Here is a 14469-nt window from a genome sequence, read left to right as displayed (position 1 = left end):
GCAAATTGTCGAAGCGATACAGTCTGGCGTGGACTAAACAAGCTTTTAAGACCAGACCCTGAAGATGAGTCGGAAGTTACTGTGGGTGGCAAGTCGTTAAGGGGCGAGGAGCTAGCAAACAGCTTTAATGACTACTTCTCTAGCCTGAAGCAATTACAACGAAACAGCAATTGAGTTATTGGGTGTACTGCCCAATAAACATTCAGCCTTTTTTGAGTCAACGTCTCCGGAAGAGGTTTCCTTAGCTTTCATGTCCCTGAAGAATAGCGAGTTAGTTAAATGTGGTTTAGTGGCGCAAAAGCGGCTCAGGCTATGCTGCGCCAAACACGAGGTGTTTTATAATACTATTTAAGAGGAGAAAGGCCGTGTTAATCTATATTTTTCTTTAAAAAGCCAGTGTCGTCTAGGAATTTACGCAGGTCAGGTAATGGGATTATCGAATCATCTCCTAAAATTAAAGCAGGATGTAAAGGTATGTGCATTTGATACAGGTTGTGCAAAAAGTTTCGTCTTTGTACTTCGATGTGTGTGCATGTGAGTAGTATATGCATGACTGTTAGTTGTTCTTAGCATTTTTCACATGTTGGCACGTCTTCTTTTGTAAGTAGATAATTGTGTTTGAGGTGTGTGTGCCCAATGCGTAGTCGGCATAGAACTGCTTCAAAGAAGCGCTCCTGATGATTGCACGACTTCCACTCACCAAGTACGGGTTTAGTGAGATATAGCTTGTTGTCTCTACAATGGTCCCATTCGTCTTGCCACTTTGACGTTAAGGCCTTTCTAATGGCACAGATACTATCTTTATATGGAAGTGTTGTGTTTATTATGCCTTTGAATGTTGCCATCGATGCACGTCTATCGGCTGCATGGTTACCCGGTATCCCAACATGACTTGGTACCCAGCAGAAGCGGATTGATCTCCCATATTTGTTAAGCGCGACCATGTTTAGTATGTCCCCTAACAGGGGTTCACACTCAAATTTCAGATTTAGAGCCTTCAGTGTACTTAAGGAATTAATATATCTGACTGTGTTTTTGTGCTTGCCAGTGATAATCTTTTTTAACTACAACCCATACAGCATAAACTTCAACAGTGAAAACAGAAGCATGTATTGGCAGACGGATAATTGTTTCCCAATTTTCTGTTACGGCCCCTACACCCACGTCTTCTTTTGTTTTGGAGCCATCCGTGTAGAATTCCATGTGATTTTGATACTTGTCCTTAAGAGCACGGAATTCTTGTATGATGTGTTCGTGTGGAGTGTTTCTTTTCTTTAAATGTGTTAATGTCGAGTCGCACAACTGTGTGAAATTGTACCATGGGGCCAACCGTTGTGGTTTCTTGGCAACCTGGAAGACTTCGTGGGGGATGTCATAATCCCGACAGTATTGCTCATACCGAAGGACAAGTGGCCTAATCATGTTCGGTTTATTTGTGTAGTGTAAGCGTGAGTTGCACTGTGTGAGGATGTTGTAGCATACGTGTTGCGGTGATGACTGAATTCTGAGTAGGTAAGAGAATGTTAGTAATTCTCTGCGCTGCTGTAATGAGTGTTCATTATGCTCAACATATAAACTTTGGATGGGTGACGTTCTGTAGGCACCACTTGCCAGTCGCAATCGAAGGTTATGTACTGGATCAAGTAGTTGGATGTAGGACTGCCTGGCTGAGCCGTAAACCACGGTGCCGTAGTCTAAAAGGCTACGCACAAGAGACCGGTAAATACGTAAAAGACACGTTCGGTCGGAACCCCAGTGCTTATGAGATAAAACATTCAGGAGATTCAATGCTTTATTTGCCTTAATCTTTAGTGCTTTAATATGGGCTAGGAAGCTTAGTTTTTTGTCAAAGATTACTCCCAAGAATTTATATTCTTGCTTTACCGGCAGCGCGACATCATTCAATTTTAGAATCGGGTCTAAGTACAATCCTCGTTTTTGCGAGAATCGCACTGTAACGGTTTTTTGATTAGAGAAGCGGAAGCTATTTTTCTCTGCCCACTCGGTTAGTTTATGAATTGTTATCTGGAGCTGCCTTTCACATGTTTGTAAGTTTGAGGTGCGGCACGCTGTTTGCAGATCATCGACGTATATGGAGTGCATAACAGAGGGGGGAATGACTTTGTTAATAGAGTTCATTTTTACTATAAAGAGTGTTGTGCTTAGTACGCAACCTTGTGGCACACCATTTTCCTGAATGAATACACGTGACAGCGCCGTTCCTAAACGCACCTGGAATGTTCGGTCCGACATGAAATCGGCTAGACCTTTCAGCATTCCACCTCGGATTCCTAAATCTGCTAAGTCCCTTAAGATGCCAAACCTCCATAATGTGTCGTACGCCTTTTCATGATCAAAGAAAACTGTGAGACAATATTGCTTGTGTAGAAAGGCCGCACGTATCTCGTCTTCTTGCCGGACTAGGTGGTCTATTGTGGAGCAACCTTTCTTGTATCCACACTGATGGTTATCCAGCATGTTCTCTGTTTCAAGGACGTATGTCAATCTTATGTTGATGATGGCTTCATAGGACTTTGCAAGACAACTTGTGAGTGGTATGGATCTATAACTGGTTGCTGTTGTGGGAGGTTTTCCAGCTTTCAAGAACGGGATTATGATAGCTTTCTTCCTCTCCTTGGGCATTTTTCCCGTTTCCCAGATTATGTTGAAGAAATGAAGCAAGGTCTCAACTGCTTTAGGGGATAGGTGAGCTAGCATTGAATAGTGTACCCTGTCCGGACCGGGTGCTGTTTTTTTTTTTGCCACTAGTAAGTACTCTGTTGATTTCTGGAAGTGGTAAAGCGCCATTATACAGTCTTTCTGAACTTCCTGTGGTCGGAAGCTTTAGTTTTTCTGCTAATTGCTTATGTTTCAGAAATGCAGCAGAGTAGTTTTTCGAGCTTGATATATCATGGAAATGTTGCTTAATATGTCTGCTTGTTCTATATTTGTTTGTGTGCCTGGAAGTGACAGTATGGGGATAGTGTAAGAAGCGTAATCGCCTCTAAACTTTCGAAGCTGATCCCACATTCGTTTGGATGTTATTGAGCTATTTATAGACGAGACATAATTTTTTCATGACTGTCTTTCGGCTTGTCTGCGTGTGTACCTAGCTTTAGCTTTTGCTTTTTTTGAAAGAGAGCAGATTATCTTGTGTTGGGGGTATCGCCGAAAGATACTCCACGCTTTGTTTTGTAGTTTTTTGTTTGTGTACATTCTTTCGTCCACCAGGGTTTTAGGTTTTTTCTTAGAAAGCCAGACGATTGTGGGATTGTTTCTGCTGCTGCAGCAAGTATACAGGCGGTGATCTTATCATTCATTTCATCTATGATTAGCTCATCTGATATGTTATCCAGAGTGGCCTTTTCAGTAAAGATAGGACAGTCTGCTAGATGGAGTTTCCAACGGGGTGACCTCAGTGGGATGGTAAGAAAAGGAGATGTTCTTTTAATGATAGCAGGCATATGGTCACTACCATAGGGGTTCTCAATAACATTCCACTGAAAATCGCAAAAAAAGAGATGGAGAGCACAGTGCCAGATCTAAGCAACTCATAGCTCCTGTGCTTGGGGAGTAGTAAGTTGCCGCACCGGTGTTTAAAAGGCATATGTCATTTGTTAGGATAACATCTTCAAGCGTTTGACCCCTGTTGCCAGTAGTTTTACTACCCCATAACGTGTTATGTGAATTAAAATCACCGCCTATTAAAAATGGTTCAGGTAGCTGGTTTAAAATTAACTCTAGGTCTCTTACGGTAAAATGTGAATGCGGCGGAATGTATACTGAAGAAATGGTGATGGTTTTGTGAGCTAAAACGGTGACTGCAACGGCTTCTATGTGAGTGTTAATGGGAACTTCTCTGGCTGCTATACCACCTAGAAGAACAATGGCTACACCACCTGACAGCCGGTTCGCCTGAGTACGGTCGCGCCGTACAACAGTGAAACCTTTTAAAATGTTTTTGTGTTTTTCGCCTAGGTTGGTTTCCTGTAAGCACAGAGCCACAGGAGAGAAGTTTATTAACATGACTTTTACGTCACCTAAGTTATGTAAGAGACCTCTACAATTCCAATGGATCATAAAAGCCATTATAAAATCTAAAGGTAAAAAATGATATTAACGAGTGTAAGGGAGATAAGATGTTACGTGACATGGATCTGAAGAAGGCAGATACAACAGAACGATAACCCTTAGGTTATTGCCTTCTTATTTTGAGTTGTTATTGGGATTTTGTCCCTCTTACCGCGCTCGAGAGCGCGCTTGTCCTTCGGTGCCGAGGGCACCGGGGTTTTTGTTTCGACCTCCATTACTCTCTCTGAGGCGCTGGAGGACCGAGAGTTTGGCGCCGAGACACGTGTCTCGGGCCTTGGAGTTCGCTTGATCTTAGGGCCCTGCGGGACTGGTGTCTGCAGGGCCGTTGAAGAGGGCGGAGCAGTACTGACTGCTTCCACCACGGGGACGGGAGGAGTCATTGCGGCACCACTGCGCGTGGGCTCGGAGGACTCCGGAGGCCTCTGTGACGCTGCCGCCGCCTGCGTCACATCGGCATAACTTCGCGGAAGATACGATAGCCGCTTTCTGGCTTCAAAGAACGAATTTTTTTTTCTTTTACAGTTAGTGCAATGATCTCCCTTTCCTTTTTCCAGCATGGGCACGACCGCGAGTAGGCTGGGTGGTCTCCTTTGCAGTTAACACAAAATGGTGAAGAGGTGCAATGCTCAGATTGGTGATCGTTGGAGCTGCATTTAGCACAAGTTGTTTGTCCTCAGCATGCATGTGAAGCATGTCCGAATCTTCGGCATTTGAAACATCGTCTGAGGTTTGGGATATATGGTCTTACATTGACTTTGACATAACCGGTATCGAGAGAGGTAAGTATTACGCTTGTTCCGAAGGTGAGTATGACATGTTTGGTGGGTATTTCTTGATCGTTTCTGCGGATTACTATTCTTTGTACTTTGGTGACATTTTGTTCCTGGAAACCTTCCAGCAGTTCCTCGTCGCTTAAACCAATAAAGTCTTCTTCAGATATTACTGCATACTGATATGCTGCAACAGTCACTGTCGCCTCACCAATAATGGTAAGTTCAGACAGCTTATCTGCTTGATCTTTATTATTCAGTTCTAGGAGGAGGTCCCCGCTAGACATTTTGGAGGCTTTGTATTGTCTGTCCGATTTTATCTTTCAGGCATTTGGCTACCAGGAATGGAGAGAGCTTTCTAACAGGCGTGTTTCTTTCACTGTGGACTACATAGTATTTGGGGAAAGATGGAGCGTTGCTACAAAAGGAGAATTGGAATAGTACTTCGGTGTGACATCTTTTCAGACGCCGATAATGGACAACAGAGATTTGAGCTACCATAGGAAAGTGTGTGTGCTCGGCAACAGCGCCGACGGCCCACCACGTAGCCCAACGAGGGGACGCGGTAGAGCTTATGTCCAAGCCTGCACGACGCCAGCCGTACGCCGTCAATATAACCAAATATGGTGTACCCAAAGTAGGATAGCCACGCAAGGTTAACCTTTGCCGCCGTAGAGGAAGTAAGTAAATGGAAGAGAAAAGAAGACAGTAAAGATCAAAAAGTGAGAGATAAAGACGAAGACTTAAGGAGAGAGAGACAGGAAGAGGCGATTGCCGATCGTATCCAGCTTTTCTGGACATGAGGGTTTAGTTCGCGTGAGTGCCACCACGTGGCGTACTAACCTTAAACTTTTCAAACTTCCCGCGGTGACACGTGATGACGTCAACCAAACAAAATAAAAAAAAAATAAAAGCTATCCCTGCGCATTGAACTTCGCCACAATGCTTGTCCCGCCGGTGTTATCAGTGTTCTTGATCAAGCGTATTCGCTCGTCGCCTAGAAATTACTCGTCATCCTAAGAGCGTTTAGTCGCGACGAGCGATGGTTGATTCTGGGCTTTTGATGCGGTTCTTTTTTTTTTCTTTTTTTCTTTTCCTTTCCTTTTTCTTTTTTTTTTCACTCTACGGAGTAAACAAGCTAGCCTAATCGTCAGAAGTACTTCGGGGCAGCCTTTCTTCAGTCGGCACACATTCTTAACGTCCGAACATCGCACAGCGTCTACTAGAGACGCCGTCGTGGACGGATTTTGATTTTCCACTATCGAATTCGTTAAGGTGCACACAATTATTTCACTAGCGACATTGCAATGCGCACTCATGGGCCACCGCCGCAGCTGCAAATCTAGATGTGCTTAAGCATAAAGACATATACATGGATAAGTTGGTTTTTCACCTTAACACAAAAGTCACGACACAAGAGTTGAGCAAACTGTCTCTGTGTCGTCGCAGGGTGTGAGACCGGGCTAGTTGGTATTCCATGTTAAAGTGACTAGCGCAAGAGTGGACACGGGACACTAGAGGCGACAAGGATAAGCGCAAACATCCAACTGGGCGCTTGTCCTTGTAGCGTCTTTAGTGTTCCCTGTCCACTCTTGCACTAGTCACTTCAGTTTGTGTCGTCGTCCGTAAGCATGCTATAGCCGAAGCTGTTCGCAATATTACGTCTCCATTTACTGGCCACCAGGCCAGGTACACCATTGGGTACGACATATACAGTACTTGCAGTTAGTTTCCAAAGTAGTCTCCTATGGCGGTTGTCCACGTGCGTGAAGCAAGAACGATATTTAAAATTATTGTGCAGTAATATATGCGGGATTTGTGTGTTCTTCACATTCTCTACCATGTCGCCGTTCCGCCTTTATTATATAGCCGCAATGTAGACTAGCAGCTATCGAACGCCATAAAGGCTATCCACATACTCAAAGACCTCGCGCACAACTCCTGACGCTTAATTGTATTCAAGAGTTGTGCGACTGCCCAGGACATCCTTAACGATTGTTACATAACACATTATGAGGTTTTACTTGCCAAAACCACGATTTCATTAGGAGGCACGCCGTAGTGGAGGATTCGAGAATAATTTAGAACACTTGGGATTTTTTAACATGTGCCTAACTCTAAGTACGCGGGTTTTCGCATTTCACACCCATTGAAATACCGCTGCCGTGGTTGGGATTCGATCTCAAGACCTATTAGCAGCCGAACCCAATAAAAGCTAAGCAACTACGGAGGGGAAGGAATGTTGGCAGTAGGAGGAAGGTGACAGCCGAAAGGTGAGACAATTTGTTCCAATCCTCATTGCGCGAAAATCGGTACCATCTGTCGAAGAATGACACCGTAGAATGCACTGCATGCAATGAGTGAAAAAATTATGCGAATCCTATGCATGTGCGAATCGATGTAAGCAAAGCTTTCTGCGTTTGTTGTCATTGTCATGCATAATTTCCACAGAGTAGATAGGCACTCTCTAATGAAATGCTGTCAATGTTTGCCTGATTACGCCTGCCATTGTGATGCAAATAAACGGGCACCTTCAACTCTTTTTCTCAGAAATAAACGCTGAATGAAATGCTGACGGGATCCTAAACAAGATCAACAAGCGCCGTAGTGCTCGATCTTACGACGCCCATATTCGTAAGCTTATATTCGTGATTTTTTTTTGGGGGGGGAGGGGGGGGGGCGTTGTGCTCTTGTACCCTATAAAGGTCCCTCGGACGTCTCCGATGTGCTCGTTTTTATTCTCAAGTACGCAATAAAAACTCTCATCGCTGCAAGTTCATGATGTATTGGTGGCAGGCCACCATGGCGTGTCGCGCAAGTATGACCACGCTGATTCGTTTGGGTGGACATATACTATTTTGTGCGTCATACTTCGCCACATTCATTTTTCAAACTAAGCCAGAGCTCGAAAAGGGCGGCCAACTCACTACGTCCCTTTCCTCTGTTCACTTCCGCAAAATGTGTGTTTATCGCTGTGGTTACCAAATACGCCCAGCGGTATGCTACGACACAAGCCTTTCTGGCGGCTGAGCAACTGAAGTCGCAGGCTTTATTCAACATGGCGCCGACGTTCATTATGGCTATCCTCAATTACTTTTCACGGACTTCGCTCACCGCCTTCTCTCCAGTGTCATCTCTTACGCTACTCGCTCCTGCAAGACACAACACAAACACGCAACGACCTTAATGAAGTATCAATTACACGCTAGTTGACACACTGTCGACGTATATTTCCGCTGAGCACCCGGATTGGAGCGTTGTCCTGTCTATGGTGACATTATCCGTCTACAGCCTCGCTCAACAACACCACTCGTTACTCATCACGTTTTTTTTTGTCGGCAAGAGTATAGTGTATTTCCTCTGAATGTGCTTTCGGCTTTAGGCGTGACCTTGCACGCCCGCTTATTCTGTTACGTTGACAGCGACCGTTGTCAGGATGGCGCCTCATTCTGAGCTTCGCAGTCACCAGAGAGCACAGAAAGCTGTCTTCACAAACAAACCACCGAGATTCGAGCCCATCTCCCAAATGCTCCATCTTGCATTTGGAAAATGGGCACGCTAACCATTACGCTACCACCTGCCTCCACCAATTTCTGTTTATCTATCTGCCAGGAGCAATTGCCGGACTTGTTCGCCAGGCTAAACCCGCCTGCTGCTACAATTCACCACCACCATCACCACCACCACCATCCCACTTCACGTTTTTGCCGCAGACGCAGGCAGAATGGATGCAGAAACGAAAAAAAAGTAAAGATTGCTTGAGCGGCCAGCTGACGTATGACCTTAACTTTGGCAGGTGATTCTCATTGGAGCGCATGTAGGCTTGCGGTTGTGTGCAGATTGTGGGTCGCCTTAGCTTTATTGTAAGTTTGCTTTCACCGACTCTTTTCAGCTGGAACTCAAATGCCGGACAAAAATGATACCTACCGTTGAATATTTTTTTCTTGTTTTCTTGGTTTCAACGAAAAACGCTGATTTACACAAATAGTGATCTTTTTAAGAAATGGCATAAGGATACTACATTTCGAGGTCATGTCGTTGTGTCAGTACGGGCCGGCACCACGTATCGACGAAAGGGCATCACAGTGCCGATGCACGGGGCAGGTTACTGAATGAAGAAAACAGGAAGCGACTGTTTTTCAGTTCTCGCAACATATTGTAACAGATACGAAAGGCACGGACAAGAAGAGAAGAAAGAGAGGACGAAGAAAAACGAGGAGTTAGAGAGGCCGGGCTGCGCTACGATCACGCTACCATCATCGTCCAATTCTCCTGTAAATAAAACCATTTCTTCGCAACTTCTCGTAACAGTTGTGGTGAAAGGTGCTGCGTAATCGAAACCCGAAGACGGAGGCTGAATCACAAGTTCTTCGACAGAGCCATCGCCTTGCTGGACTCCCACCGAATCCACCGGAGTTAAACATGTCCCACGACGCAGAAGAACAACGGCCCATTCCAACTGCTGCCCCGACAAGTTCTGTTCTGCAACTGAGAGATGCGCGTCCCTTCGCCGGAAGATCGGACGAAGACGTCGAGGAATGGCTCATCCATTATCACCGGGTGAGTGCCGGCAACAGGTGGAACAGCGCTTCTCAGCTTTCGAACGTCGTGTTCTTTCTAACGGATACTGCGTTGGTGTGGTTCGACAACCACGAGGAAACATTCACAACATGGGGAAGATTTGTTTCGGAAATCAAAGAGCGATTCGGCGACTCCGCGACGAAAAAGAAAAGGGCAGAACAGACGCTACTGCAACGTGCGCAAGTAAGAGGCGAAACCTGCACGAGCTACATTGAGGCAGTAATAAAGCTGTGTAGGATGGTGGACTCTGGAATGTCCGAGGAAGACAAAGTCGGGCGCATCCTAAATGGAATTGCCGAGGATGTTTACAATTTCCTCATTGCAAAAGAGAGCCTGGCTTCCGTCGCTGACATCATTCGGCACTGTCGTACTTTCGAGCAACTAAAGACGAGGCGCATAACGCCGAAGTTTGGCAGGCTAGCCAATGTAACGACAGTTGCAAGCGTGGACAGCAACCAGCCCCTTGATCTTGAATCAACGATCTGACAAATAGTTCGGGAAGAACTCAGCCTACACGCGCAAGTGACACATCCAGGCACTCATAGCTTCAGCCTACCACCAGATTTTGAGCCAAACGTGGCATCCTTCTCCCCGTATCCTGCGGCAAGGGGCACTGAGGATTATGAACTCGCGCCCCGACAGCAGTCACGTCTCTACGACAGAGGCCCTACTTATGACGCTCGGCCACAACGAGAGCAGCCGCGTTTTTACCCCCGAGGCCCTGCGACTTCTGTCAGGCCACGACAAGAACAGCACTAACCCTACTACAACGACGCGACTTATGAAAGATATAACGGATTTCATCAAGCAGCAGAGACACGTTATCCACATGACCACGAACTTTCTCGCCGCCCGCAGCCGTCTACCATTCGTTTCGAGGAAGGCGCTGTGAACCGCGACCCTCCCGTGTGCTACAACTGCGGTTCCACAGGCCATATAGTTCGGTATTGTCGCCAAGCCCGTCAATCACGTAGGACGCCATCGATGTTCTCGCCACCCAGAACCCGTACCTCATATGACCTGCGGACGACCGATTTGCTTCCAAGGGACCACTTCTCACACGAGACCAGACGCAGCGATTCGCCAGCATCTGAGCGGAGTTTGACGCCACCAAATAGCCGTCCCCGTCGCTCTCCGTCCCCTCAGCGCCGTTCTCCCTCACCGCCCCCGGGAAACTAGCATCCGCGGCCAGTGGATGTGTGGTCACCGGACGGTCTTTGCAAGAAATACCTCTGCCCGTTGTGATGTTCAAAAACACAGTGAATGTCTCGATTGACGGAATACCGACCATGGCGTTAGTTGATACTGGGGCGACTGTGTCTGTGATGAGCCTCGCTTTGAAAAACCGGCTAGGCCACAAAGTTATGTTTTCTTGGAACAACGGTATTACCTTTCGTGGAGTAGGCGGCGAGTTGCTTCATCCCCTTGGTGTTTGTGCTGCGAGTGTTTTGTTGGCTGGGAAATGGTTTGTGTCGGAATTCCTTGTTCTTTCTCGTTGTTCGCACGACTTTATTCTTGGTATCGATTTTCTTGAACAGTGCGGCGCTTCCGTGGACTGTGGTTGTGGTGAAATCTCATTGAATAAGTTATTTATCAGCACACTCCGAACAAAGCTTGGGTGGTGAAGACGGGGACACAGACACACTCGGTGTTCTTGATGAAGTGATTGTACCATCGTGGTGCCTGACGCCCGTTCGTGTTTCTACAACTGCTGTTGATGCTTACTGTGTTGACCTTGTAGTTAGGCCTCTCCGAATAAACTGTGCTAAAAAAATATACTTGTGCCCTGCTCTGTCGTGTGAATGACGAAAGGAGTCGCCACATTGTGGGCGCTGAACTGTTCCGCCACGCCGGTTGTCCTTCCTCGCGGTATGAAAATCGCTCTTTTCGATGAAGCCGCATGTAGTTCAATAGCGGCACTAAATACGGACGCCTCTACGGCTTGCTTTCCTTGCGATAATCGCCATTCTGAAGAGCTAATGCTTGGCATGATCAGCAAGGCTCTCGGTACATCGGAACGGCAAGCACTGGTACAAGTCCTTGCCAGGCATGAGGCCGCATTCGACTTCACGCATGGAGATGCACCCCTTCATTTACCGTCGTCCCGCGCTCGTCACAGAATAGATACCGGCTCAGCACACCCCATCCGCCAGAAACCCTACCGAGTGTCATCGTCCGAGCGCAAAGTTATTGCCGAGCAAGTCAAGGAGATGATGAACAAAGGTGTCGTTCAAGAGTCATCTAGTCCATGGGCAGCCCCAGTAATCCTGGTCCGAAAAAAAGATGGTTCCTGGAGATTCTGCGTGGATTACAGACATCTAAACGCAGTGACGAAGAAGGATGTCTATCCACTACCGCGAATCGATGACGTCATTGATTGCTTACACGCTGCTTAATTCTTACTTCTCAACACTTGATTTGCGATCGGGGTACTGGCAAATACCTACGGACCCTGCCGACAAGGGAAAGATCGCTTTCGTGACTCCAGATAGCCTATTCGAATTTAATGTTATGCCTTTTGTCCTTTGCAATGCTCCTGCCACCTTTGAAAGATTCATGGACGCAGTACTACGTGGCCTAAAGTGGGAGATATGCATGTGTTACCTCGATGATGTAATCTTTGGCCGCACGTTTGAAGAACACAACGAACGCCTCAGCCTCGTTCTCGACTGCATTGAGAAAGCTGGACTAGTTCTGAACTCAAAAAAGTGTCGGTTCGGTGAACGTCACACTGGTCCTGGGACACTTAGTCCACAAGGATGGCGTCAGACCCGATCCTCATAAGATTGACGCAGTGAGCTCCTTCAAGCCACCGCAGTCAGCACGAGAACTCCGCTCATTCATTGGCCTATGTTCGTATTTTCGTCGTTTTCTTCCCCGGTTTGCCGACATCGTTTACCCGTCGACAAGTATTTTGCGACAAAATGCATCCTTCAATTGGACACCAGAGTGTGACGCATCATTCTCTCAACTGAAGTTTATACTAACGTCAGCACTCCTCTTGCGTTACTTCGATCCATCTTGCCCGACTGAAGTTCACACTGATGCGAGTGGAATCGAGATAGGAGCGGTGCTTGTACAACGTCGCAGTGGCGCAGAACATGTCGCATATGCCAGCCGTTGTCTGAGCAAATCTGAACGCAATTATACGGTTACGGAACAGGAATGCCTGGCAGCCGTTTTCGCCGTACAAAGTTTCGATGTTATCTTTACGGTAGACCATTCAAGATTATCAACGACCATCATTCTTTATGCTGGCTGGTCGGTTTGCGTGATCCCTCTGGTCGCCTCGCACGTTAGGCGCTGCGCCTCCAGGAATACGACTTTGTGGTATCGTACAAGAGTGGCCGTCGTCACGCTGACGCAGACTGCCTCTCTCAGATTCCTCTTGCGACTACCGACTGCGATGCTGAGAATTTTGACGACTGTCTCGCTGCTGTTACTCCTACGTTCCCTGACGCGGCAGACTTTCAGCGAGAACAACGGGATGATGTTACCCTTGATCCGCTTTTTGTCGCCGCCCGTACTTCTAAAGGCAGCGGTCGCTTTACTGTCCGTGATAAATTGCTGTACAAAACTAATTACTCCGGGCATGGAGCGAGTTTTCTGCTTCTTGTCCCCGAGAGTCTCCGCTCCGACGTTCTACGCGCCATGCATGACGATGTGATATCCGGCCATTTCGGCTTCGTACGAACGCTGCACCGCACGCAGGAGCGCTTTTACTGGCCCAAGAGGTACGAAACAACCAAGCGCTATGTCGCTAGTTGTGAAACGTGCCAACGTCAGAAGCGACCGACCACCGCAGCCCCGAGTCCCCTTCGGCCATTGACACCACCCAGTACGCCGTTCGAGCAAGTAGGCATTGACCTTTTGGGTCCATTCCCGTCATCTAAAAACAGGAACCGCTGGATAATTGTCTGCGTAGACCATCTTACACGGTATGCAGAAACTGCAGCCATACCGTCTTCCACCGTTGCTTGCGTGGCGGCCTTCCTGCTCCATTCCGTGGTCCTTCGTCATGGCCCACCACGTGTCATCATCAGCGACCGTGGTCGCCAGTTCACGGCTGATGCCATTGAAGAGTTACTTCGTTTGTGCGCTTCACAGTTCCGTCATTCCACGCCGTATCATCCACAGACCAATGGCCTCGTTGAAAGGACAAACAGAACGCTGACTAACATGCTTGCCATGTACGTCTCCTCCAATCATAAGAACTGGGACGACGTGCTGCCCTTCATCACTTATGCATACAACACTGCGAAGCACCAAACCACGAACTATAGCCCATTTTATTTCCTGTATGCAAGGTTACCGCGAAGCCCTCTGGACACTTTCTTACCCTTCGTTCTGCACAGTGATGATTCTGTATTGAAGACTGTGTCTCGCCGAAGAAGCGCGTCGAATAGCTCGTCTTCGTACTCTGGCCTCGCAAAGTCATTCGAAAGAGCGATACAACGACCGTCACGTACAAGCATCGCTGCAAAAAGGTGACTTATTCCTCCTTTGGACACCGCAACGCAAGCGTGGATTGCGCCAAAAGTTCTTGTCACAATATTCAGGCCCATTTGTAGTTGTGGACCACCTGAGCGAACTCATTTACGTCATAGCCCGCCTCCCGTGCAATGGTTGGCGATCGAGCAGAACTCGGCTTACTCATATTGCTCGCCTGAAGCCTTTCTACCCTGCTTGTACATCCTGACTCGCCCCACGGGCTTCGTCTGCTTGCGGGGAAATGTAACAGATACGAAAGGCACGGACAAGAAGAGAAGGAAGAGAAGACGAAGAGAACGAGGAGTTAGAGAGGCCGGGCTGAGCTACGATCACGCTACCATCATCGTCCAATTCTCCTGTAAACAAAACCATTTCTTCGCAACTCCTCGTAACAATATTGTACACAGAACACAAGGCACCCACCCCCATGACATTTTATTTTTGACAACTGCAACACAAAATGGCGGACTGATATACTCCCTAAAGGGGTTTAATTTTATTTTTTCATCACAGAACCGCAAGCACAGGTTGCGTC

This window comes from Dermacentor variabilis, chromosome 5 (assembly GCF_050947875.1).
Source record: "Dermacentor variabilis isolate Ectoservices chromosome 5, ASM5094787v1, whole genome shotgun sequence".
NCBI lineage: Eukaryota > Metazoa > Arthropoda > Arachnida > Ixodida > Ixodidae > Dermacentor > Dermacentor variabilis.
Note: the sequence above shows the minus strand (reverse complement) of the source record.